Here is a 26,725-nt window from a genome sequence, read left to right on the forward strand (position 1 = left end):
GGTTTGGAAAACCATCTTTAGGGAGGGAAAACATCACAGCCCCATGTCTGCCTGGCTGCTTGCCTGCCTACAAACAGCTGCTCATGGTGCTAAAGAAGGCAGGGATGGGATTGAAAAAGACACTTTCTTCCCTTCCAAAGAAAAAAAGAAAAGAGAAAAAAATGCAACAATCTAAAACCTGAAGAGTTTATGTTGATGAGATTAGGCTCCTTTTGTACAGGTCACTGGGCAGATATCAGATATCAGATGGTGAGACCTTTTAATTGCTAATGGTCCGGTCTGGATTTCAACACATGACACAGAGATAAAGGACTCTGAATCCTATTATCAGTCCTCTGAGCAACTGTTGCATCTTATTAAGTGTAACTATAGATTAATAGAACAGAAACCCATACACGGAGAGTATTATGGAACCACAGAACAATTTGGGTTGGAAGGAACCTTAATGATCATCTAGTTCCATCAGCTCTTTGACTGGGAGCAGAGTATTATTAGGGCATTCCATTGCTGTAATAATGGTTTGTGAGTTCCAAAGCAGAAGCCCAATATAAGGCTTTATTTTTGCTTTAATGCTATAGCTGTTGAAGTGACAAAGTTGGGCTAGAAAGCTATTTGTGCAGCAAATAGCAGAGAATGAAGAACAGATTTCTGGTCTTTTTTTTCACTTTACACCCCCAAAAAAAGGATATGTAAAAGCATTCAGATAGTGCTGTCATCATTGTTTTCCAGAGAGAGAACTCAAGGCCAGGCACAGCTACCGGCTTTGCATAAGATCACACCCCAAAGTGGTGCAAGGGCAGAAGCAAAAGTGAGCACATGTGATGTGGCAGCTCTCTCTAACCAAGAGACCATCACTTCCTTTCCTTCTGCACCAGGAAGTGAAAGGCAAGATGGAGCTGTGCAGTGTCTGCAAAACCACCAGGGATAGCACACAAAAGAAAGTTGTGGATTTTCATACAGGTCAACTTCCAGGACAATTTAATATCAACACAATCCCCTAACAAACAAGGCCAATAAGGACTTAGTTTGCATTTTAAATGCATGCCTCTCCTTAAACCTTCAGCTTCTAAACAGACCCCTGGCCATATTCTCCAGCGTATATCAGCACAGCTCTGCTGAAGGAAACAGAGCCATGTCTACTTTTATCAGCTAAACATTTGATACAGCCTTCTAATAGGGGGCATGCAGGGGGTGAGATATTCCTCTTTTTCCTGCCTCTTGTAATGCTGCTTCCCACACCAAATGCTTGGCACCTCACAGGACTGGGGTCTTTGGGGTGAGGCTTAACATATATTCTCTGGTAGTGGCTGTACTGATTGCCAGCAGAGAGGGAACTGTAAGTCAGCAGTGATAATCAGGGCCCTGCTGAGCCATCACCAGTGGGGAAGCTTTGCAGCTCTGAGAGGTTGATAGTCTCGTAAATAACATCTTCTATGAGATACTGCAGTCTGACTGCATTTCATTAAAAAGTAAGGAGATGAGCTGATCCTTGCTTTAAAATACAGAGATCTGTGTGCTTATTAGCTGCCTTACCCACCTTGCCCGTCTTTGAGCAGCACTGTTTTCCTCCAGCTGTAGATATTTCAAGTCGTGGACAAGAAGCACAAAGAGGTATGTGCAAACCAGAGTGCTGAGGGTGACTTTTGCAAGCTGCAGAGACCATTTTCTGGGAGTGCTGCTAATGCGTAGTAATTAGATGCCATTTTAACTCAACAATGAGCATTAATCGATTCTGTTCTTTTTCTGCCCTGCTACATCTGGTCTGGCAGCAGAAAGCTCTCTGTGATTTAAGATAGAGATTTTGTGAGGTTCCGTCTCTCTTTGAATCCTGCTTTTTTTTTTTTTTTTTTTTTTTTTTAACTTAGATTTCTTCTAGGTGAGTTTTTGGAAGCACTGAAAGCTTGATGAATCACTTCACTGAATGGCCCACATAGTTTCCTCTTAAGTCAGCTCTGGCAGTGAGCCACTGAACACATCTTGAGGCTTTGCTTTGAGTAATATTTTCACTGGTGAGATTATTCAAATATTTGAAGCCAGGCCATCTATTCCTTGTGTATCCCACTCTGCACCTAATCAGGGGGAGGAGAGATGCAGTATCATGCTCTAGAAATCTGGGCACAAAGGCACGGAGCAAGAGGAAAACTTGCCTCCAATCCAAAGGAATTTCCCTTTGAATATAACATTTTATGTCCAGCTGCAAGGCTAGGGCAGTGCAGATGTGTGCAGCTGCTGTTAATCGCAGCTGGATGTGACCAAGACCAGCCTTGCAAAAGAAGGAACCACTGTTGCTGCCTTCATGCTCCACTCATGGAGTGATGGAGCCTATGGCAGCAGTGGGATGAGTGATCTCCTCCAGGCTGCCATCACCCAGCACAGGAGGGGCTCTGGGGTCCAATGCTTGGGACAGGTACACACCCACATGCAGCCTGAGTAAGCTTCACCTCTGCAGTCATAGAAGTACAAAATTATAGCAGTGTTTAGGATTCTGCTCCAGACCTTTAAGATCACTGAGCCCAACCATTATCCTCCTGCCCCGTGCTCTGTCTGGGAAGGAGGCTGCAGTTCTCTGTCAGGTTTCCCACCCTCAGCCTGGCGCTCCACTACCTTGCAGGGACTCAATCCTGCAGCTGCCCTCCATCCCCATGCCCTGCAGCAGTACTTGAGCTCTGGCTTTGTGGAGGCTTAAAAGGACAGAACATGGGGAGGTGAGGGAGGGAGTAACCAGTTTTGGACAAGACAGTGCAAACAGCCAGAGGTATTTCAAACTGATCACAACCGGAATCAAAACTCAGTTATCCCAAGATTCACTGTTGTGAGCTAGATTCAAATTTTCAGATGTCCCAAGATGCCCCCTGTCTAACACAATCCTGGATCTGGGAGTGAATCCTCCTAGTACTGAAGCTCACATCTCTTCAGTGAGTTTAGAAAGTTTTTGTCTTCAAGCTAATCATTTTAAAATGACTGTCTTTTTTCTAGCCACTGGATTCCAATTAGCTTTACTTTTCTTTTCAAAAACGGATCCCCCATACAACAAGCATCCTGCAGACTGATAATTGGATACAGGTACAGAAGGACAAATTCAATCAAACCCATCTCACTGGTCTAAAGCACTGCTCCTGTTCATTTTAGATTCATTTCAGAGAGGCAGGTCACAGCAGTATAAACATCACAGGGGAAAAAAAGGGCCAAGCTGTCAAACAGTCAGAACTTGCTGTTCCTGACCCAGTAACCTACTTTTTGGGCACCACAGAACATGAAAGCCACCCCTAGCTCAGACTGCGACATCACCTCTTACTTAACTTCTTAGAGGCAAATAATGGATCCATCTGGAAAGAGTTAGACAAGACGTGGTCATGATTTACTTCATGCTGACCAAAAAGATCTGTTTTGTTTAGACAGGAAGACACACAGTGAGTGGTTTCTAACCTCAAGTAATTCACAGCCGCCATATGAACACAGATGTTTCGTGGAGCAGAGTTTGGACCTTGGAGTCCCTCATGCTGGCATATGGAGCAACCTTAAATTTCGTCTACAGCACTAGTGCCACCGTCAGCTTCAGAGCCACTGGCAAAGAAACTGTCCAAGGGAACCCTTCATGAAGGACCCCTTGTTTTACCTCTGCAGTGCTCCTTTAGCTGTTTTCATTCCAACTCCCTCAGTCTGACTAATGTGGTATTCAGAGAGCACACAGCTTAGTTTTTAAAGGCAGAAAAGACATAAGGACCCCTGTGACTAGCCAAAACTGTTCTCTATACCTGTTCTTCCTTCAACAGGACAGCAGCCATCAATGCCCACCACCTCTGGAATGGAATCTGTATTCTCCTTCCACTCTTTGCTGTCCCAGATTTCTCTCCCATCAGTCTTACCTTCAATCAGCAAAGCTGACCCCACGCTCACATACTTTTTTACCTCTGATGGTGTTAATAAAAGATTTTGGGGAACTGCTAAATATGGCAGAAAAAAATATGTTCTCAATGATGAACCGCCTCCCTTTTCTCCAGGACAACTCATGGGCTACTAAGGATTTTCCCCTTGCAACTTACACATAGTTTATCTTCTTTCTTTTTTAGTGACAGGAGTGGCATCACTGGTTGAAATGCACCTGGACAGAGTGTTGCTAGCCCAAAGAGAAGAAATCTGTGGCATCCTCAGACAGTCCTTGCTTAAGAAACAGTTAAGCTTAAGAGTCAAGCTTAACAGTTGCTTAAGTTCAGCAAAACATCTATATCTTCAATGCATTTTGTTTGCGTTAAGCCATCTGGAGTTTTCCCATCAAAATACAAATGGAGATGGACTAGGAATAAAGTTTTCAGGCAGTTTTCTACTACAAAGAAAAAAACCACAGAAACAGAAATCATACTCATCCAGTGTTCTTTGCAACTCTGCCACTATGAAATCCTTAGAAATCAGTGTTTAACACTTGCCATTAAGAAGTAAAACATAAACTAAGACTAAACTCAGGCTTAACATTTGAAAGAATTAATATTTTACTGCACATATTATGATGGGGTCGTTGGTTGGAGACAGAGATGACACGAATTCACTGAGCATCCTCAACAAACAGCACTGAGTTTATTATGGCTGCCCCTTTTATAGGCGGTTTGAATCTGCCAGGCTTACACATGTGATTGGTAGAGGTCTTAACACAGCCCAGATCCCTGGCCAATGATACATCTGTGTTTAGGGCTGAATGAGATTGGCTGAGGGTCCCTGTGTAGGTTTGAATCCAACCTATCCTTGTTCACCCACGGACCTGTTTATCGAACTAGGCTAGCCAAATTGGGTTTCTTATTTATGGCTAAATTATTTGCTCAGCTACAGACTAGCGGTGCTGTGACACACATCAGGGAAAAGAAATAAGAGTGGTAAGACAGAGTGAGAGACATTACAAAGGGAGGCTCTTTAGGGAAATCATGGGAAATTATTCTTTATCAAAATATGCCCATTTTTGCAGGCAATTGCTTCCACTGTATCTCTCAGCTGAAACAAACATACACAAAATAAGAAGAGGTAGAAATGAAACTACTTTTGGTTGAATATTCCAAAAGAAGTGATTGAAATAATTAGAACCAAGTGTCTTGAAGTTATTCCACCTTCCAGCAGGCTCAAACTGACTATGATTTTATTTCTATTGACACTTGGACTTCACATTGCAGAGCAGGAGGGGACAGGGCACTGCAGTATCTTAAAAATTCTGGCTACATTTTCTTGCATCACCACAATCCATTTTCCCACCATCTCTTCTGCCAGCAGTTTTAACTTTACCTAAGATTAAAAACAGATGAAATATTTTAATCTGGCTCACATAAGCACAACACAAATGTAAATGTTCTAAGAGACATAAGAAGTAATTTTTCTTTCCTACAATGTCTAATTTAGATCTCTGAAACTGTAAAATTAAAATCTGTTTTAATCCATACTTACACAAAAAAGGCATTTCCAGCAAATTATAGTATCTCACTGCTTATTACACAAAAATCTCAGAATTACTGTCTTGTAAAAAAAAAATTGCCTAATTATGAAATCCTGATGTTAAAGACACCATTGCCATGAAAACATCTGTACTACGAGCCCCCCAGAATACATGAAATTTCAACAGACAGAACAAAATCGGAGGCAGGTGAAAGAAGAGTTTTAAAGAGATCCAGAGGAAAAAACTATCACCCACTGCAATTTATCTATCAAAATGCAGGGGATGGCTACAAACAAACCATCCTGTCAAACCTAGCCAAACCTAGTGGCAGAGCAATAAAGATGTATGGGGAGATGAGGGACAATTAACAAACACTGTGCCTATTATTGCACAACCTTGGAAAAATATGCTACTCTACTCTTCCACAATGTCAACCTGGAAAAATAGTCATTGCCTCAGGGTTTTAGAAACGTCTTTATCAATCTGATGCCTTAGTATAACAGAGTGGACAAATCTGAACAAAAGAGCAATCAATAGTGTTTCTATAGAATTTAACTTGTGTCGAAGATAATTTAAATGATATTTGAAGAACAAAATGGGAAGAGGAATAGGAATGAAGGAAGGGGAAAGGTCAGTTACACACTAACAGAAGTATTGAGAAAAGTAAGAGAAGTTTGACTGTTGCATTCAGTTCAGCCAAACAGGGCTGACCATGAAGAAGAAATGTGTTCCTTGTTGTCAAGGCTATCATAAATGTTATGTTAATAGTGAAGTTAGTGCCTATGCATATTTTAGCTGCTTATGAAATGATGAAAGTTGTCTTGGAAAAATGGGAGTTCAAAGACATCATTAACCCAGATATGAGGTGTTACATCAAAAGGACCAGGGGAAGCATGAGAACATCTCCAGTAGACTGGGGGATTGTCTTGGCTTGCAAAGCAGGATGTAACCAAAAGTGCGTATTCCGTCACCATCTGTTAAAACCACGTGGGGCAGTGATCCTTATCTATGGAGAGGGATATCTTCTGTTAATGGACAATCTGTTAAAACCACGTGGGGCATTGTTCTTTATCTTTTCTACAACCCATCCTTCCTCCAGGGGTGATATCTTCTGTTAGTGGGCCATTGAGTCCCACTGCATGACTGATAAAATTACATCATCCCATTGTGAGATGCTCCACCCAGGGGGAGGAGCCAAGCATTTCCTACCTAGATAAAATCTGATATTAGGAACATCAGAGCAGCCTTTTTCCACTGGATTCTAGAGGAAAACCAGACCTTTCCACATCATCACTGGATCTTTGGAGGAAAAGTACACCCTTCTACAGGACCACTGCTTCAACAGAACCACATCTGTCACTCCAGGAGTACTGCAGCCACCATTTAATGGGACTGCTACCAACGTCCTGACTGACAAGGTGTCAGGCTGTATTCTGACTCCATCAGTGTTTTGGGGGTTTTTTCCTTTCTTTTTTTTTTTTTCTTTTTTTTTCTTTTTTTTTTCTTTTTATTTTTTTATTACTGTGTTTTTATTTTCATTTTTCCTAGTAAAGAATTGTTATTCCTATTCCCATATCTTTGCTCTTTAATTTCAAATTATAATAATTTGGAGGGAGGGGGTTTACAATGTCCTCTTTCAAGAGAGGTTCCTGCCTTTCTTAACAAACACCTGTCTTTCAAACCAAGACAGGGATGCAGTCTAGTAAGAAGAGACCTCATCTGTGAGCCTAGGATATGATCATGTTGGAGAGACCTCCCCCAGGACAGGACTTTTCTCCTTTCCAGCTGAGCCCAAGTCCTGAAGACATGTACACCTATAACTGGCCCTAAGCATGCAGGCAGTTCCAGGGAGCATAATGAAGGTTCCTTGGTCAGATAGCTAAAAGTTCACAAGGCTGACAGCTCCAGTAAGGTGTGATTTCTTACCTCTTAACTGGAGCTCCCATTGCTGGCAATGACTTTTCACCACTGATCAGCCTGTACTTTGGGATAACCAATTGAAACCTCACATGTAAATAATCTGCAAGGCCCCAGAACCAGACAATGGATTAGACATCAGAGAATGATGTATCACTTATAGGATACGACACATTGGTTATGGGGGCGATTACAGGGCACACAGCATCAAAAACACAGTAAACTTCTCACATGGCTGCCGTCTGTGGTTCTCTGCTAAAGGTTATATCAGAACTCTATTGTAAAATGTTGATGGCTAGGATGTATATAATATAGGATGTATATAATTCAGTGGACAGCCAAGTTCTCACCCAAAAATCCTTCCAAATGAAAACAGCTCAGTTGTGGGGATTCTGCTCACATTGGATATTTTTGACCACTAAGATGATAAAACTCGCAAAGTAGTATCAGCCTGTGCATCTGATATGTTTTCCATAAACACCTCTGCACAACAGCCAATCCAATGGAGTTGATCATCTCCTTCAGTCTCAGGTCGCACTGCTTGTTTGCATGGTGTGCAAAGGCTCATTGTGAGAGCTGTACAGCACTTTAGTCTCCTCTAAGCCTGATATACAGGGGATTTAAGAAGTGTGTGCACTGAGGAATGGCCTGCATGGTACCAGTGAGCAGAGTTGCATGCACTAGGAAAAGCTTTCATATCTTTCTCTGAAGAAGCATTACTCTTCTGCCAAGTAAATGCACCTGTTATTTACTTTCCAGCACATATTGCAAAGCTCATGCTAATTAAACTTCTAAAACAGAATAAACAGACAACAGAATAAATCTTTACTGGCGTAATGCCAAGAAATTGTATACTAACTCTCCCCTGCTGTTTGCTTAGTAAGTATTTGCTTGGAATTAATAACTTGCACTATCCTAGACAAAGGATAAGCTAGTTAGGGCACTGGAGACAAGAGCATCCTTTCTGGTCTCCTGCACCCCAGAGCTGGAACACCAGGATCCTCTGAGTCAACTTGCAGAGTTGAAGCATCAGGCAAACACACCAGGAAGGAGACAGCTGGGATAAAATCCACAAGTCTGATGCCAGGCTCTATGGCATCAAGAGCTCTACGGCACCAAGGAATTTTGGTACAATGTCAAAGACCTCATGCTTTTCCCTGGGTTGTAGTATAGGGGTACATCAGCGGTTGAAAGGATGGTCCAAATACAAAACCATCTCCAAAACTCAATGTTTCATCACAACAAAAAAATCCTTTTTTCTTTGGAGATGCCAGCCCTTTAAAAGACTGCAGCTCTCAAAATCTGGACACTGGAAACCTAGGAATATTGAGTCTGTTACTCATTTATCTTTAGGTGAATTTCTAAAGTATTCCACAAATGGATAGATTTCTAAAATCTAGTTTCCAAACCCTAGTAACTCACAAAATAATGCACAAGGGACCCCAGTCAAACGTTGTTTGACATTTATGGAATGCCTTTAGATAACTCTAGTTTATAAAGGCAATTGCACTGTTAGACTATGCTGTGACAAAACACACTTGTTATTGGCAAAGCTGCCTCTGACTTCAGCAGACAGAGGTTCATACCTAAAATCCCGTGAAATGTCAATCTGTTAGTATACCTTTCATTATTAATATATATATATTTATCCTTAAAGCAGATGGACTGATTGCTGACAAGGCTGAAAGTTGTCCAGAAGAGAAGTGTGTTCCATTGGGGAGCAGCCTGTGAAGCACAAACACTCCCAAAATACGACTCATGCTGGCAGGCTGTTACAGCACTTTTCTGAATTTGAACCAACTCAATCTGAGACGCTTTTCTCACTGGCCAGTTCAGATATATTTCAAGAAAACTGCAACTATACTAGAAAAGCATCTTAACCTTCTCCCTCCTGAAGCACATGCAGAACGCATCAGGAAAAAAAAAAAAAAGGTAATCTTAAACTGACAGGTTATTCACACTCTCATAGCTGTCTTTCAAATACAGACTTGATAGCATTATCATCCTGGATTAGAAGCTTTGGGACTTCGTTAAAGTTTCCAAGTAAGGGTCATAGGGAGTTGCTTTTAGTTGGTTTCTTTTCTTCCGTGATCCACAGGAATAATGGACATGTAATGCTAGTTATCTATACTCCATACCTACATCTGAAAGACAGAGACATTACCATTGCTTCCTCTATAAGAATAAGATAAATGCCATTTATAAGAAGGCATATTTACATAAGTTTTGCTTACTCATGCAATAGATAAAGAAGACTTAATGCACATTTTTCTTCTCCTATACACTGCTGTGTGCTCAATGCTTTGTCTGGAGCCATTTCACAGAATAATGTCTTAATAGCTTTTTTTTTTTTTTCATACAAAAGCTGTTTCCAAAGACCAATGGTAGCTTCTGTTCCAACTGCACTGCCACCCAGTGCATTGTTACTGCAAAGCAGATCCATTGCAACCACCAAATTTCAGCTTTGGTAATGCAAAGTGAATTTTTCCTCTAGGCATTGCAGTGCAATGGGCTTGTGTGTTTGAAAAATATAGCCTTGAATTTCCTACAGAGCTGAAGGCAGTTCTGGCACCAGCTATTGCTTGATGTTATTAACTTAGACCCTTATTCAGCAAGTGCTGTAGTGAAACTAAGCTCATGCTTAGGTTAATCCCTGTTCAACAAAGTGCTGCTGCACAACTGAAAAATTCAATCACAGCTTTTGTGTTCCAGCAGTTATCCCTCATCAGAAGTAAGATTGCAAATAGTACCTGTGTTATTTCTAACAAGGCTCAGTTTCCTTGGCTAGCACCTTTAGGAAGAAGCCTTAACCCCAGTGTCCAGCTCAAAAAGATCAAACCTACCCCAGATCTCCTCCCAAAAACCAACCAAACAAAACTATCCCAAAATAAAATTAACAGCTTTAGCCTGACATAGAGGATGTCAAATTGTCAGAACTGCAGAAATACCCTCTGATAGAGCCCAATGAGAAATACAGATAAGCGAGTAAGACGAAGCCAGGCTGCAGAATCGTGCCCCATAATGTGCCAGTGGGAGCAATGCCTACCTTTCCACCTTCTAGGAAAAAATCCTGACTTGTGTAAAAACAGCCATGCCTATGAGAGCCAGCAGTAACTCACATGCAGAGTGAGATCCCTTCTAACAATGATAATGATCTAGACAGGGGAAATGTTATTTAAAACTAAATTCCTCAAAAAAACCCCCAACGCCCATGGCCAGATGAACTTGAGATAAACACTATTAAACTTCTGACAAGTGGCTCAGCATATACAAACTGAAATGCCTGAAAAGGGTCCAGTTTCCAAGAAATAACTTGTTTGGGGTGCTCTCCAGCATTTTTCATGGGTTCCCCAACAATGCCTTCAAAGTGGAGCCCCTGTCTGGTAGGTGGGCTAATTTGGGGAGTGTTTTTTCAGGCATAAATGCCTCATTGGATCTCTCCAGTGGCAGTACAGCATTCTCATCCTCATAGGCCTCATACAAAAGCATCATCTAAAGAGTCTTCAAAACCTGTCAAAGACTGTTCATCACCTCCTAAGTAATTGTTAAAACCATCTGAAACCCCTCCCTCAATTATATGATGGTGAAGACTGCAGAGAACACACAAACCAAATATATAACCTTACCAGAAAACATTTTTCTATCCTCTGAAAAAGTTACCTGTACTCATAGATACCATTCCAGGTAGAAACGTCTCCATCTTTCAGAACTAAAACTTAATTCCAACAAATATTTCCTCCTGAAGGTAAAATTAAAAAAAAAGTACTGTAATGGTAACAGAGCTGTGCTTTTCAACAGCCTCTGTATGACATCTGGTTAAGGCTACAGTGATGTGCTTTCCAAAAAGACACGACAAACTTTTTGACATTCAGTAGAATGATAATGCAGCTCCAGCTTTGCTATGTTTAGCAGTCAGTAACCAAAACACATCCCCAGGAAAGCACCAGAGGAGCCAGGCATGCGCTTTCCCAGGGCTCCACTCTGTGACCCCATTTCCCTGATGCTATCACTCTATCCTCATTATAACCCTTTAAGAGGGAACATAAATATCTTGTACATCAAAATGCTCTTGACTTTTACAAGCAACCCGATTCAGCAGCCCTCAGGGTGCAGTTTCATGACCAGCTCAAGCAAATCTCACCCTTGGAAAGGCACTTGTGCCACTCCCAACCTCCTCTGCATGAAAAATCAGGCTTGCGTGGTTGAAAGCTAATGCATGGAGAGACATTTTATAAAGATCAGCTTTCAACTACTTAGCCACCACTGTGCTAACGCAGCAGAGATTGCAGGGAACAGAAGACAGAACTGCCTTCTTTAGTCTTAAACCAGCTACTCGTGAACTTGTCTCAGTTTGAGACAAGTTAGGAGGAAACGTCCTGAAATGAACGTCTGTAAAAGAGGGCGGGTTTCGGCACTCCCTCCCGTCACCAAACAAAAGTAATTTATTGGAGGAAAGTGCAAAAACCTGTTTATTTAACACATAGAGTGCATGGAGGCACGGGAAAACGAATGAATAAAACCTTCTCGCTGCAGAGTAAGCTGGGGGATGTTAAAATCCTGCTCGGCTTCTCCCGAGGTCCAGAGCCGGTATGTGGCATCCCCCGCCAGGGCCCCCGGTGAAGGTCTGGTGTTTCGGGCCGGAGCTAAGCTGAACAGTTCCAGAAAGATGCCACAGAATTTACTGAAGAAGCTGTATGCAGTCCCAGGAAACTTCTTGCCTCAGCTAAGAAACAAGTAGCTAGCTAAAAGCTATACTCCCTTCCCACAGAGCCGGGTACAGGGGGAGGCGTGTGAAATCGAGCAGAAAGAATTCCTCCGGCTCCCTCCCTCCTTCCCCCGGGACTAGCTTAAAGTTACAGGACTCATGTCTAGGCATAAAACAGACAATAGGGGAATACAATGTCATACAGTCACCCCAAGACAATTGTTATCCTTGGTGGCACAACCTATTGCCTATGACGGCCATCAATGAGTCTCACATGCTCCCTGGTATCTGCAGGAAATGGAGGGACCTCAGCTCTGTATTTTAGAGGCTTGTGATTATTGTTAGCATTGGTGGGCTGACAGCCAGGAATTCTACACTGAACCTAGAGCCTGCCACTGAATGATTTTAATAAACCATTTAGTTTATCTCCCACCTCCTTTTTCTGATAGCATTTAAACCTACTTTCTTGTCTTGCTTTCCTAAACTGTAATTTCTTAAGCTGTAAATCAGGTAGGCATCTCTACCTCTGACTGTTGTGGATCCCCCAGTGGGGAGCCATAAAGTTGGGGATCTCCTGAAGCTTACTGCAAGCATATTTTGTACAGCCTCATCATTGCAAAATGCATATTGTAATTGACAGCCTTCAAATCCTATATATGATATACTGTCCCAGCTTAATACAGTATTCCAATCTCCTGTGGAACTTCTCATGCAACCACAGAAAAGACATTAATACCAGCAAACACCTTCTGCCTGTGGAGCACTGAATAGGTGCCAGGACAATTTTAGGGGAACAAAGATATTCATAAAAACTACTAAATGCCATGGAGGAACAGTTGTTAAAAGGAGATATAAAGGCCTGTGAAGAGGAAACAATTTCCAGTGTTCAGCACTGAGCTTTATTGCCCCATAAAATTCAGCCCTGTGCCCCATATGCTGCAGTGTTATCTGAAGAAACTGCATCTACAATTTAATGTTTGCATGTATAAATAGTTTTGTAGCACAAAGGTTGCCAAAGATCAAGGACCTGATTCAGCAACAGACTTAGTTTAATATTAAGCAGCACCTCCATCAACATTGTTATTTATCTACTCCAATTCAAGGAACTCCTAGGACTTTGGCCAAATGAGGCCAAAATGGGGTGCTGTTTCTGAAAAACATGTTGTGAACGGGTGAAGTCTCACTTGTAAAAAAAGAGAGAGAAACCTAGGAGAAATACACTGCTTTCCTACCACAGAAACATGAAGAGACAGTCAGGCCTAAAACAGCAATAGTGAAGAACAACCTAGGGCTGAACATCAGCAGGAGGTGGTGCAGGAAGGTGTCAGCAGAAGCTCACACCTCCTCGCCTTTCCAGACCCATCACAGAGCCATTGCAGAGCCCGTGGACTGCACTCACACTGCTGTAGATAAGGTCCCAGTGGGGTCTCTAGGTTAGGAGTTGGCATCTGGCTCCACTGGAAACAGAAAGAGATAACCAAGAGCCTCTTTGTCTGCTACTTCCACAGCTCTCACTCCCAAAAGCTTTGCTGAGAGTCCAGTAGTGCTGATCAGGTCTCATTCCCCTTTTCTGTATAAGAAAATGCTCAGATTTGCTTCCAAGTCTGTGCTGCATTTTTAAGCAATGTGCAAGGACATGTTTTCTGACAAATTCCATGTCAGTTCTGTTCCTCAGAAGTCCTATTTTATCATTGCTCAGGAATGAGGGTCTAGAAGACCTGGAGCAGACACAGATGAAATTTATTCAGCTAAATTGATGCCTGTTCAGGTTCTTAGCTTTCTCTGTGCTTCTGAGACAGTTTCTAAGGGATAACTGTTCTTGAGAAAAACAGACTCCAAATTTCACTTTGGGTGGAGCCCTAAGGTGGATTAGCCCATCTTTCTGCCCACCTTCACTGCATGTTGTAAGCAGATTACACGCAATATGACAGATCTAGCAAAAGTGACAGTTGCTCCCTGTCCAATATCATTAGCCTGCCTGCCACGAGAACTCAAACATGGTGCTCCAAAAGCAGCTTATTAATAACCAAACAGCCTGGCAAAGTATTTTCTGCTCAGCTGAAGCAGAGCTTTGAGCAGGGGAGCTCCCAATTAGCACATCTACAGTGATTCAAAATCAAATTCTAAATGAATTTAGAAACAGTCCTCAATGGACTGGCATGTCAGAGGGACTAGGATTGATAAGCATCTGTTCTTGCCTTTATTACTTGTCCTTCATTACCTTTATTACTCTGGTCCCTGTGAAGGGAATGGTAATCTAACAAAAAGGTTACCTGAGTCAATGAAAACAAAGCAATTCATTGGTCTGCCTTGGGCTCAGCTCCCCAAGGAATCAGTATCTCCTTTTCCCTGACAGGGCTCAGCACCTTCCCCAAGGTGCTCTGTGGCAGCAGGTAAGGGCCAGACTGCTCTTCCAGGTACACAGAGAAGGATGCAAACAGAGGAAGACCTCTGCTTCCTATGTACAAGTGTTTGTGTTACAATGTTAAAACAAGTTTGGAAGTAATTCTCTGTTGATTCCTCCAACGAAATACTTCAGCTAGCAAAAAAAAATTGGCAGAGTCCATAAGGTTGTTGCAAGCAATACTATTTGTAGTAAAGCCTCCCTTTTTATTCTAAAAAGTTAAAGAACAGAACCAATTTCATTGCTGAAAAAGAACACCTACAATTCCTCATTTAAAGCCAGGCAGGCAAGATCATGTTCTGAACCTCTGCCTCCCCTGCTATACAAACCATGGATCTGCATGGCTGAAGCACTTCCCACATAATGCAGCCCCAGTGAATGATTTCCCAAAGCTCTTCACAGTAATCCCAAGACCAGGTAATTCTGTAATAACTCCAAGTGAAATGTTTTTGTTTTAACATACATCTGTGGGAAAAGAACATCTCACTATTTTACAATGAGTTCTTAAAGGACATCCTGGAAAATTTTCCAAGAGCAACACTAAAATGGAAGAACATTTAGTTATTTACATTAGGGGCTTATTAGAATATTTGAAATAATTCTTGTCCTCTCCTCCCTACAGAATAAAAGCCTTTATTTTCCTTGTCAATTTGCTGCTGAAGTTTGCATGTGGAGACTGTCACTGGCTGCATCTTGGAGCTAGACTCTCAGGGCTCAGCCTGCACCAAAGGCATCAAGGAGACAGGACTGGGAGAGGGCAGGGATCCATCACCCAATCCCAAGGAACTTAGACTGCAGGCAGTGGCTGAGTTTCCAGTCAAACCCAGCTCTGGGCCAGCTCTGGGCCTGCTCCAAGCTAAAGCAGGAAACACAGTAGGGTTTAAGGCCATTTTAATATCCTGAAATGTTTATAAGTACCGGAGTCATTTTACTGCCAAGTTCATAAAATGGCTTTACATCGGTAAGGTGGGATTAGCACCCATTCTCAGAATAGGTACCAACATCAGGGAGTCAGTGCAGTCTTATTGACCCTTGTCTACACCAAAATAACTCTCCTTCAAGAAGGAAGTTTTACTCCTTGGGCAAAGCATGCCTAGCACTGCTCTTGCTGAGGCATCCAACTGGTAGGAGTTTTAACCAGGCAGAATTTCCACCACAGGAAAGAATTAGGAGAGGTGCTGACATGAACATATCCTGGCAAGTCAGTGACAAACAAAACAAGCTGTAGGAGCTGTGGGTCTGGATGGTCGGGACTGAGAGATCTCTAAAGCCAGGTGTTGGAACTTATGGTTTATTGCATAAGCGTGGGTGAAAGGGCCCTGCTTGGAGCTGCCAGCCACAGCTTGGAGCAGGCCTGTGAGAACAGGAGGGCAAGAGTAAAAGGAGTAAAGAGAGGGCAAGGGGTAGGAGGTAAGAGGGGTAAAGGTGGTAAGAGGTAGGAGCATAAGAGACGCAAGAGCAGTAAGAGTAAGAGCAGTAAGAGAAGTAAGAGCATAAGACAGAGAGGTTCCCGTTACAATACAGTAAATCTTCTGTGTTGAATATTCTAATTCTCACTAACCAATCTAATGCAAGATATAAATTTACATTTATAACATAAATTTATGCATTTACATACAGCCTATAAAGATCACTACATTACCATACTGTGTTATACTTTAAACCCTAAAAACTACTCTTTGGACCCTCTTTACCAAGCTAGTAGGGTCTTTTCTGACCCTTGGACCTGTCTGCAAGTAGAGGGGATTGTTCAGTCAAGAGGGGATTATTTTCAACTGGCCATACTATTGTTTTTTAGTTGTTTAGTAACTAAGGTTTGGTATCTCAAAGATGGCTTTCATTTCGATCTTGCTTATAGTTTCCATATTCTCAAAATCTTTTACCAGGCAATCATATTTAAAAGGTTTTCCATTTTCGTCTTCCCCAACAACTAGCCACATCAGCCTGCTCAGAGGGCTGCTGCTCATAGAGGACAACAACCGTCCAGTAGTAGAGTAGAGTTCACACAAACTTGGAATGGTTTTGCCATCAAGAACCTTGCAGTTAGACTGCAAATCCTAGCCCCATACCATGTTGTAATGACATTTTAGATTTTTTTGTTACCATTTCATAATGGTAATTAAACACAGGTGTGTGCACAGAGAAGTCTGCTTGATATATAGGGCAAAGCTTATCATCTGTAGGCAGCAACCGGGACCTTGCAGGCTCAGGTATGGGGCTGCAAAACTTACAAAGCCACCTCAGTGCTCATGTATGAAAACCTACACAGTTATGTGATATTTCTCTACCTATAGTCACTTATGGCAATCTACCTATCTTCACTGATGTACACAATGCTTGGGAGCTTGCAGCATTGGATGGCCTAACCCCATTGCTGTCTTTGCCGTGCTGGGGGAACCAGTGATCTTTTCCCAAGTGACAGGGTGTTTCTGCAGCACAGAGAAGCCACCTGCCCTGGTGCAAAGATGTATATACCACAAAGATGTATATACCACACTTGCCACCAAGATGAGATTTCATCAGCTCATTTTCCCTCCTGGGGTCCAGGTCTTGGACACTATGGCCCCAGCTGCTCATGCCACACCCCTCCCAGGTGCCTGGGTGGGGGTACAAAACATCGGGGAGCTACTCCCTGCAAAACTTTAGCAACACACCAGAAGCCCTAGAAATGAGTAGCTGCAAAAGAAGTAGCCACCACACATCTGACTACCCATAACCCCAGAGATCCAGTGTGGCAACCAGTCCTTGTGCAGATCCCTTGAGTCTGGAGTGAGAGACTGCCCTCAGGTTAAGCTCATATATTTATACCTGTCTCCTCATACAAAGGCCACACAACCAGTCAAGGATCAGCCAGATCTATGGGACCACTGGACTCAAGCACAGCAAGAGAAAGAGAAAAAGATTAAATAGGATATAGGATGTGGGCCCTGGCAGGCTGCTATTCTAGCTGAATATCACAAGAAACAAATGCAAAAGCAAAAGTGACAGGAATTGTGACATCAAGTTTTCTTTTAGAAAAAAAAAAAGTCTAAAAATTGAGTACAAGAGATTCTCAGTCCCGGGGGAATATAAGCCTGCATATAATACTAACAGGCTTTCTGTTGCACAGTTCATTTTAGGACAATGCTCACCCTCACAATGCCAATCCCATGGCCTGAGGCTGCTCTGGATTCAGACACCTGAGTGTTCAGGAACAAGCATTTCTGTTTGTGAATAATTCAGATCCCTTGTTTATTTAGGTTCATTTGGGCTGAGTTTCTTGCTGTTGGAATCTTTTGAGCTCACAGCTGCCTGTGCTGTGTATGCACAACCCCTCCCCACAGCCCTTCTATCTCTGTAAGGGAACCAGTTGCCCCAGTACCTCTCAGGTACTTGAAGCACAAACAGTACTTACAGTGCAAACACAGTTTCCACAATATAACCCTGAAAAGCTCAGGCATTCCTTTTATTCATCTTGTTGCAAGCTAAGATTATTTTCTGCTCTGAGACGCACATTTGACAGTAGCTCCATGAGAGTGCTAAGCATGTAACTCTTCCATGACAGTGGCAAGCACATCCAGACATGGATATCCAGCATTCATGGACAATCATCCGGCATGCACTTATCAGTCAACATGAACAGTTGTACTTGGACAAGCAAACACAGCAACTGTGCTGCAAACAGGTACAAGTCTGCAAGTGCAAGAAACAAAAGCGAGTGCAAAGAATAACAGCAAAGCCTCAGCAAGTTACATTCTGAATAGTATCAGCATCCTGGATCATTTGATATAAAGCATTTCGCTGCTTCAGCACAAAGTATTACTACCACTATTAAAGGAAAGCCATTATGGATAAGCACAGCTTATTTTTAATTGTGTTTGAGACATGTTAGAAAAAAACAGACAAAGAGCATAAATAAATTACGGAGCTGTTTCACAAAGTAGCAATACCCTAAAATGATCTATTTCAGGTAAAGTGCTGAGTGGCAGTGTTTGCTTGAGGTACTATTGCCTGCACCAATATCTCAGTCATTAATGCTGCAGCCCCTCTTCAGCACTGTACACACTGACACCTACCCGTACACCCCAACACACAGCCCCCACCGAGGAACATGTCCCTGACTTACCCTTCATCCAGCCAGCAGTCCCAAACCCTCTGAAAGCTCCCACAGAAGAGTTGAGAGTTTCACCTCGTTACCCAGCACGGGTGTTATATAACCAGCACCATTTCTGCAGGCAGTGAGGATGCACCCTGTGCACATCCCTCTCCTTCCCATTCCACATGGACACATCTCCTAATAACAGCCACACCACAGAGAGCTGGGGGGGCAAGGTGGGCTACAGGGTACTTATGGAAAGCAAAACTAACAGTTTCAAAGAAAGTTCAAAAGGTGTCTGACGTTTATTAAAGAAGCATTGTTACTATGAAAGGAAACGGTGCAATGGTATAATGTTCCTTAGCCCTCTGAAAGCAGCTTGGCCTAGATTTTCCTGTACCATTTGATGTGACCATTCATGCAAACAGGAGTAAAACTTTCTCTTAGCTTTTAATTAAGCAACAACCACATAACAACAACAACCAAAAAGAATGAAAAAGTGACACATACAAAAGACATTTTTGCTGTCATCTGGGTCTTCTGGGCTACTGTCAGATGGAGAATATGCAGGAATCAACTCCATTGATTAAACTATTATTAGCAGCAAACAAACAGATGTGTTCAGCCAAAGACAGGACAAACCCCATGCTCTGTACTTTGGGACCACATACAGAAAAAAATCTATGATTTTACCAAAGGCTTATTTGTTTTTTTAGCGAAGAATTCTCCAGCACAATGTGCAGAAGCAAAGTATACAGCATTTTAACATGCAGTAATTAATATAAAGAAGTATAACATTATTGCCTCTGCTCTCTTCCCACAGACTAAATCACATCAGCTTTCATAAGACTGGGACTAAATCCTGTATCTGTAATAATCCTAAACAAAATGTGTTCATAATCATTCAGGACATTCTGGTGTCCATGAATCACTGGCAGACACTCCATGCAGTGCACAAATGCATAGGAGCTGCAGCTTTAGGACAGACATGAAACTCTTATATAAGCCATAATCCTCTCACAGACTCCTTATCCAGTGATTTTAAGAATGGCACTGTAGAAGCCTGCTGGCATTTCAGTGGCTTTTAAGCAATTTGAAAGTGGGGAGACTCCCGTCCCTGACACCAGTGCTACTGTTGGTACCTAGACCTACCTTGCAGGGTTTGGGGGCATAGAGCATTTTTGCATACTAATATTTTGGTCCTCCACAGAGCTGCTGCTGTTCCTCTCTGTGCTGAGTGAATCACCAGGATTAATCTCCTGAAGAGTTCACTGAGGTTAATGATAATCAAGTTAAATTTACACTATATGATCAGTTTAATTAGGTACTGTTATACAAGTCCTATTAATTACAGCGGTAATACCCTTATGAAATGCAGATGAGAGGGTGGGGCTGTGGCCAGAGGGAGCTTGGCTTCAGATGAATTCAGGAAAAAGCCCCATTAAAATGCTCTGTGAGTACCTTCAGTTACCTGCTTGCCTCTGTCAGTGCTCAAGATGAAACAACAAGCTTAAAACACTTATAATCCTACAAAATGTAATAAATCTAGATGATTAAAGACCTCCTACATGATACGCTATCGCTTCCCATTTATACCAAGAAGCAAGAATTCAATTTTGCATCCCAATTATACTCAGTCATTATTAGCTTACTCTGCTCAAAATCCAATGCAGAGAAGTTCCAGGTCATAGAGGTCATCTATTTTGCATCGAGATAAAGATAGGCAGGTCTTCCTAATATTAAAAAAAAAGTAAGTTTCACTTTTCCTTCTCTAGTTTCCTCCTCTGGATTGACCTGTTGGGTTAAGGCAGATGCCAGCTCATGCTCGGCATTTGCTTTGCACCATCACAGCCTCCCCGGGATGCAGATGCAGCACATACGCCCAGGTGCCTCCTCTCCGTGCCCCTGCAGGACTTGCACGGCATCAGAAGGGTGTGGGGAGAGGCAGCTGATCTGAAGCCCTCTTGAGCTACATCACCTGGAAACTGGGAAGTCTCTGCCAACAAGGTGCAGCCAGGGAAATTCTGGATCTCAGCAGGCAGTAGTAGCTCCGTTAGGAGAACATTGCACAGCATGACATTCCAAGCCTCACAACAGATTTTTGCTTCTGCTAAGTCTTCTCTGAGGTAATCCATACAAAGAGCAAAGCTTGTGCCATGTGGCTTCCATTAGCATTTGCTACATATGCTATTGGATGGCTTTAGTGAAACCTGCCAGAGACTGAGTGCTGTTACTGCTACTCATGTGGAAACACCAAATCCTACATAGTCACACAGGTGAAGGTCTCTTTATTAAGTAAATAAGCAACACAGAACAAGGCTTGTTAGCCAGAACGGATACTGTTCTTTGTTGAGATCGAATGGCGTGGGATCTGAGACAGAAAATCCCACCCTCTATGTAATTTCTATGATCCATGTAGCAAAAGCCCTTTATTCAGGTCTGACCTCGCTTTATATACCCCTTTCAATGTTCCCGGGTAAACGTCTGTGACTGGCTCCCAGGTCAGGCTGCTCAGCCCGCTGACCAATAGCTCTCTGCAGCCAGGGCTGGAACTCATTGGGTTAAATCCTTGTCTGTCTCCAATTTTGTCCTATCTCTGTTCTTTGGGGGCCTGCCTTTTAAGCCAGCCTGCTTATCCAATCAGTGGCCAAATTCACTGCTCAGTACAAGCCAGCTTGCACTGTGACAATTCCCCGTTTCTTTTTTATTAATTTGAAGAAAAATTTTGAAACATGTGCAGCTTGTTCTCTGCAATCTTGCCTGCAAGGGCCCTTTTGCACACAAAATTACATTAACAGCATCTATTCAATTGGAATGGGTTTTTACTTAGCTCAATAAATTTGGCCTTTTGGATAGTGAAGAGTTCCACATATCAGAAGCTGCAGGGCTTTTGTTCAGGGGCAGTCAGGTGAATTTAGCACTTTCGGTTTCACATATAACAATTTAACTGTTTAACTTAGAAATATAATTCTATAACCATAAAACTTTAAACTTTTCTTTTGAAATTATAACTTAATATAACATTCAGTTTTAGAACTGTGCAAAATTCCAACTTGATAAAACGATTTGTAAACATTAAAACATTTTGTAAACAAACAACTCTGTTATTTCAGTGTCTCATAACTCTGTGAGGTAGGTGAGTTTTCCCATTTATCTTTCTGCATTTTGCTCCTCCACATCTGTCGAGGAGCTCTCGGGAGGGTGCTGTCCTTCTGCATCTGGCTCCCCCACATCCGTCGAGGAGCTCTTACGGGGACGTTGTCTGTGGTTCCGTGCAGGACGAACACATCTAGCAGGTACCCAATGTGTACCTGTGTCCGTGGTTACACATGCATACCCCCGTCCCCAGGTGATGAGATTCCACGGACCCCCCCACTTATTGGTGTCGAGGTCTCGCACCATCCCCTTGGGCTTAGGTAAAGGTTTATCACCAGATGATTGTAATGATAGGAAGTGATTTAGGATAACTGGATTCTGGGAATTTTCTATTACTCTCGAGTGATTTAGTGTGTATACAGCCTTTGCTATTCTGCTCTGTGGGGTTTCACCCACCTCTCTTTTGTTTTTAAGTGTAATTTTTAAGGTGCCCTGTGCTCTTTCCACGATGGCTTGTCCTGTTGATACGTGTGCAATGCCAGTGTGGTGTGACACTCCCCAGAGCTGTAAGAAATTTCTTGTTCTCTGTGAAATGTAGGCAGCACCATTATCAGTTTTGATGAGATGGGGGATTCCTAAGGCAGCAAATGCAGATCGCCAATGTGCAATAGCATCCCGACCCTTTTCTCCTGTGTGTACTGTAGCCCAGACTGCTGATGAAAATGTGTCAATTGAGACATGTACATACTTTAAATGGGCAAATTCGGCAATATGTGTCACGTCAGCCTGGCAGATTTGCAAAGCACGCAGTCCACGAGGGTTTACCCCATCTGCAGTGGTGCAGTGTGGCCTTGGCAGTCAGTGCAGGTGTTAACAATGTTACGAGCTTCTGTGTTTGACAGCTGAAACTGCCACTGCAAGGCTCGGACACCTTGGTGGAAGAAATCATGTGACATTCTTGCTTGTGTAAGCATATCTGGCTGTGGTGCTGTCCAGGCAGGGGCAGCTAACTTATCTGCTCGAGCATTGCTTTCTGTGATGAAACCTGGCAAATTTGTGTGGCTTCTGATGTGTAATACATAGTAAGGACAACTTCTAGCTTGTATGGCAAGGCACAGAGTTTTAAGTAGCTTAAACAGTTGTGCATTTTCAACTTCCTTTAACAGAGCTTGATCTAATCTTTGAGTGATATCAGCTACATATGCAGAGTCTGTTACCACATTTAGAGTAGTGTGAGGGAAATACTGAAAAGCCATAGCTACAGCTCGTAGCTCTACCATTTGAGATGATCTACTCTCGTATCCTTCTAGGGTTTGCCAATCACTCCCCTCTTTCCATGTTACAATGGCTTTCCCTGTTCTCCCAGAGCCATCTGTGAACACTGTGACACCTTTTAAAGGTATGCGGCTACTGAGAGGTTTGAGAGAGAGTTCAGTCTCCCCACTTAGCTTAAGCAGTCTATGGCTTGGCAAATGATTGGAAATCTGACCCGAGAAACCTTGCAAAGCACTTTGTAAAGCTGTGCTGTTTGCAAAACACCATTCGAACTGTTCCTGCTTCACAGGAATAATGATTTTCGAGGGATCCTTAGCACTTAACTGCAAACACTTGTGACAACACTTGATAATCAATTGTGCTATTAACTCAAAGATGGTGGGAGCTGTCTTTTTGGGCTAGTGAGGCAAGAACATCCATTCTAACACATGCAAAGGATCAGGCCAATGTGAGTTCCACTGCCCGATAATTCCTGTTGGATGAAACTTAACAATGATAATAAACACAGTAACACACACCTCTGGGCATATCCGGTGGACTTGTTTCTTTGTTATAGCCTGCTCTACTATTTCTAGAGCAGCCTTTGCTTTTGCATTCAGCTTGCTTGGTGAAGTCAGTTCTGGATTGCCCTTTAACAGGTCTAATAATGGTGCCAATTGTGAATCAGTTAATCTTAAATACTGTTTAACCCAGTTGATAGAACCCAAAAGTTTCTGTGCATCATTTAGTGTTTCAATTTTTGTTGAGAATTGAATAGTTTGTGGTTGTATGGTCTGATCTAAGATTTTTAGTGCCAAATATTTCCATGGTGCTTGCTGCTGCACCTTTTCAGGAGCTATTTGCAGCCCAAATGTTTTCAGTGCCTTTAATAAGCTTAGCTTAATTTCTGTAAGTTCTTCTTTTGTCTGGGTTGCTACCAAAATATCATCCATATAATGGTAGCAATATGCCCCTGGAAATTGCTCTCTCACTGATGAGACTGTTTGAGCCACGTACTCCTGACAGATCACTGGACTATTTCGCATGCCCTGCGGAAGCACTCGCCATTGATAATGTTGCCCTGGTGCAGCATTGTTAATAGAAGGCACTGTAAAAGCAAATTTTGGGGCATCATCTGGGTGTAATGGAATAGTAAAGAAACAGTCTTTCAAGTCCACAATCAGGATATCCCAAGAGACAGGTATCATTGTAGGGGATGGCATACCTGGCTGTAAGGCACCCATGCTTTCCATAACAGCATTAATTTTTCTTAAGTCATGGAGTAATCCCACTTTCCAGATTTCTTTTTTATAACGAATATTGGGCTATTCCACGGACTTGTGGATAGTTCTATGTGCCCTTGAATCAATTGTTCTTGAACCAGGATTTTGATGGCCTCTAATTTCTCTTTTAGGGGCCATTGTGGAACCCACACTGGCTGATTAGTGAGCCACTTCAAAGCAAATGCGGGACGGTGTTCGCCCTCTATCACAACGGCCCCTTTTAAAAATCTGTCCCCACCCAGACCCCCCATGCTGACAACACATCCCTCCCCCACACACCTATATAATCTGCTAGCACGTATGGCCTCACTGTGGCTGTCTGCCCTTTATCACTTTTAATCAGCACAGGATTATCACTAAGATAACTTTGTGTAGTCCCTCCAATACCAGCAATAGCGGTTCCTGAGAGTGTAGTGGGCCGAGAGAGGCCATTTGTAAGCAGCAATGATAGTAACATCAGATCTAGTGTCAACCAAACCCTTAATCTCTATCTGTGAGGGCTTGGCTTTTGGCATAGTAACAATGCATTTTATGATAGGTCTGTCTTTACCTACGATTTGAGTCCAAAATACCTCTGGTTGTCCTGTTGATCCGAAGCCTTGGTCTCCTCGCTCCTTTGTATCTGCATTGGGGACACAAGACTTAAAAAGGACAAGTTTAGCAATCCTAGTTTTTTCAGGAATAGTTACAGGTGGAGAGGGAGTGGATACCATGGCATATATCTGCCCTGTGAAGTCAGCATCTATCACACCAGGATGCACAAAGATACCTTGTAATGTAGCACTGGATCTTCCCAAAAGAAGGACACTTAGTCCTTTCCCTATGGGCCCTTGAGCCTCAGGGGGGACTCTGTGCACTTCTAGTGAGTTTATAGTTACTGTGGCTGAGGTGTAAACATCCAGGCCGGCTGATCCCCTTGTTCTGGCTGTAAGCTGATCACAAAGGCTTGGGCAGGAGGTTGAGGAAACATTTCTGTCTGGGCGCATTCCCTCATTGCGCTGGTTTTCATGTTTCCCTGTTCCTTAAGAAGCTGAAGTATGATATTTGGATCTGCATACCTTGGTTTCATGTCCAAGTTTTCCACATCGCTTACAGAGGAACTTGCCATTGCCCTGTCCCTGAGCCTTCTTCTGTGAGGCTGGTTTCGTGGGGCAGCTCATTTTCACGTGGCCTGGTTGTCCACAATTGAAACAATTCACTTTCATCCTTACTGCAGCTGCAAAAGAGTTAGCTAACATATCCATATTGTGTGACGCTGTCCTGACCTTAGCACATGCATTAATCATTTCTTCCAGGGATGGATTTTCTTTGGGCAATGCACTTATAATTCTTCTACAATCCTCATTGGCATTATCTCAGGCCAATTGTAACAATACCTGATTCCTTGCATCTTCATTAGCTATTTGTTTTTCCAAATATTGTAATTATTCTATCTTGTAATTATTCTATGAAGTGCATGTACAACTCACTAGGATTTTGTTTTATATTTGTATATCTCTGGGTTGGTACAGACATGTTTGTAACTTTATTTAGTGCTCTCATCCCCAGTTCTTTTGCCTGGTTTTATATTGCAGAGTTTAAGTGTGCTTGAGTCTGAGAATCCTCCATGGGATGCACTCCCATGAGGTGGGGAACCCCTGCCCCAAAGCACGGGTCTTGCTGTGATAGCCTCGAGTTTTTTAACTCTTGCTCCTCTGCATATGTTCTCCAGGCCAATTCAAACATCATATACTGCACTGGAGCACAGATTAATTTCACAATCTGCTTTATATCATAGGGTGTTAGTTCATTAGCAGTCACAAATCTAAGCATATTTATCACTGCAGGGGATCCCAACCCATGCTTAGGAGCTAACTGGCGTAATTCTGCAAGAATTTGCCAATTAAAGGGTACATATTTATCTGGAGTAGTTCCATTTCCCCTTATTATTGGGAATGCCATTATCGTATCTCCCCCACCCTGCCAGTCCTCTTCTATTGGTGAAGACACTGCACTGATGAAGGCACTGCAATCAGTTCAGCCACTTCTAAATCACCAGATTCTAGAGCCTTTTGCTTTACCGTCATCCAGAGGAGAGCTGGGTCCCAGGAAGAGACGACTTCTAATTTAAACATTAGCAGGGCTGGAGTTGCTTTTTGAAGGTTGGCTGCTGAGATGCAGCTTGTGTCTTTTCCCTGGGTGTGTTGGCTGTTCCTCTGTGCAGAGACCTCTTGGAGCTGTTCCGTGCTCGGCTCCTGGTGTGGAGAAAATGTGGGTACTATATCTCCAGCAGGATCGGGGCTGATTCTTGGTTCTGGAGTCATTTTCGGGGCTTTGGTGCTGGCATTTTCCAGTCTTGATGCACTTCCGGGTTTTTCCTGTGTCACTCCTGACGTGACGTCATCACGGCTCGCCTGCTCTCTGGGCTCGGTGGGGGTTTCCATGGCGACTTGGGGCAGTGCCACGCCCTCTTGCCGGGGTGGAGACACGCCCTCTGGAGGCTGGGCTGGGGCCAAACCCCCTGGAGGCAGGGCTACTTGGGGCCAATGCATGCCTGCTCAGGGCTAGCCTTGGGTCGGGACTCGGACTTCCTGAGGTT

General features: G+C 42.9%; 2 protein-coding genes across 5 annotated transcripts in view; one reads left to right on the plus strand and one right to left on the minus strand.

The window, feature by feature from the left end:
• Positions 1 to 25,550, minus strand: part of PASD1 (PAS domain containing repressor 1) — a 115,160-nt gene extending 89,610 nt beyond the window's left edge. Inside the window, exon 1 of one of the 2 annotated variants that reach the window (XM_088173436.1) lies at positions 18,545 to 25,550. The gene's annotated coding sequence lies outside the window, so the exon portion shown is untranslated. The remainder of the gene's footprint in view (positions 1 to 18,544) is intronic. The other variant, XM_088173432.1, reaches the window with a different exon arrangement.
• Positions 1 to 26,725, plus strand: part of LOC148222184 (uncharacterized) — an 83,158-nt gene that overhangs the window by 33,542 nt on the left and 22,891 nt on the right. Inside the window, exon 4 of one of the 3 annotated variants that reach the window (XR_015806909.1) lies at positions 4,071 to 8,148. The exons of the other annotated variants lie outside the window; for them this stretch is intronic. The gene's annotated coding sequence lies outside the window, so the exon portion shown is untranslated. Of the gene's footprint in view, positions 1 to 4,070; positions 8,149 to 26,725 lie in introns of those variants that run through there. 3 annotated transcript variants of the gene reach the window in all.

The sequence above is a fragment of the Sturnus vulgaris genome, chromosome 14 (assembly GCF_052056855.1).
Source record: "Sturnus vulgaris isolate bStuVul1 chromosome 14, bStuVul1.hap1, whole genome shotgun sequence".
In the NCBI taxonomy this organism is placed as follows: Eukaryota; Metazoa; Chordata; class Aves; order Passeriformes; family Sturnidae; genus Sturnus; species Sturnus vulgaris.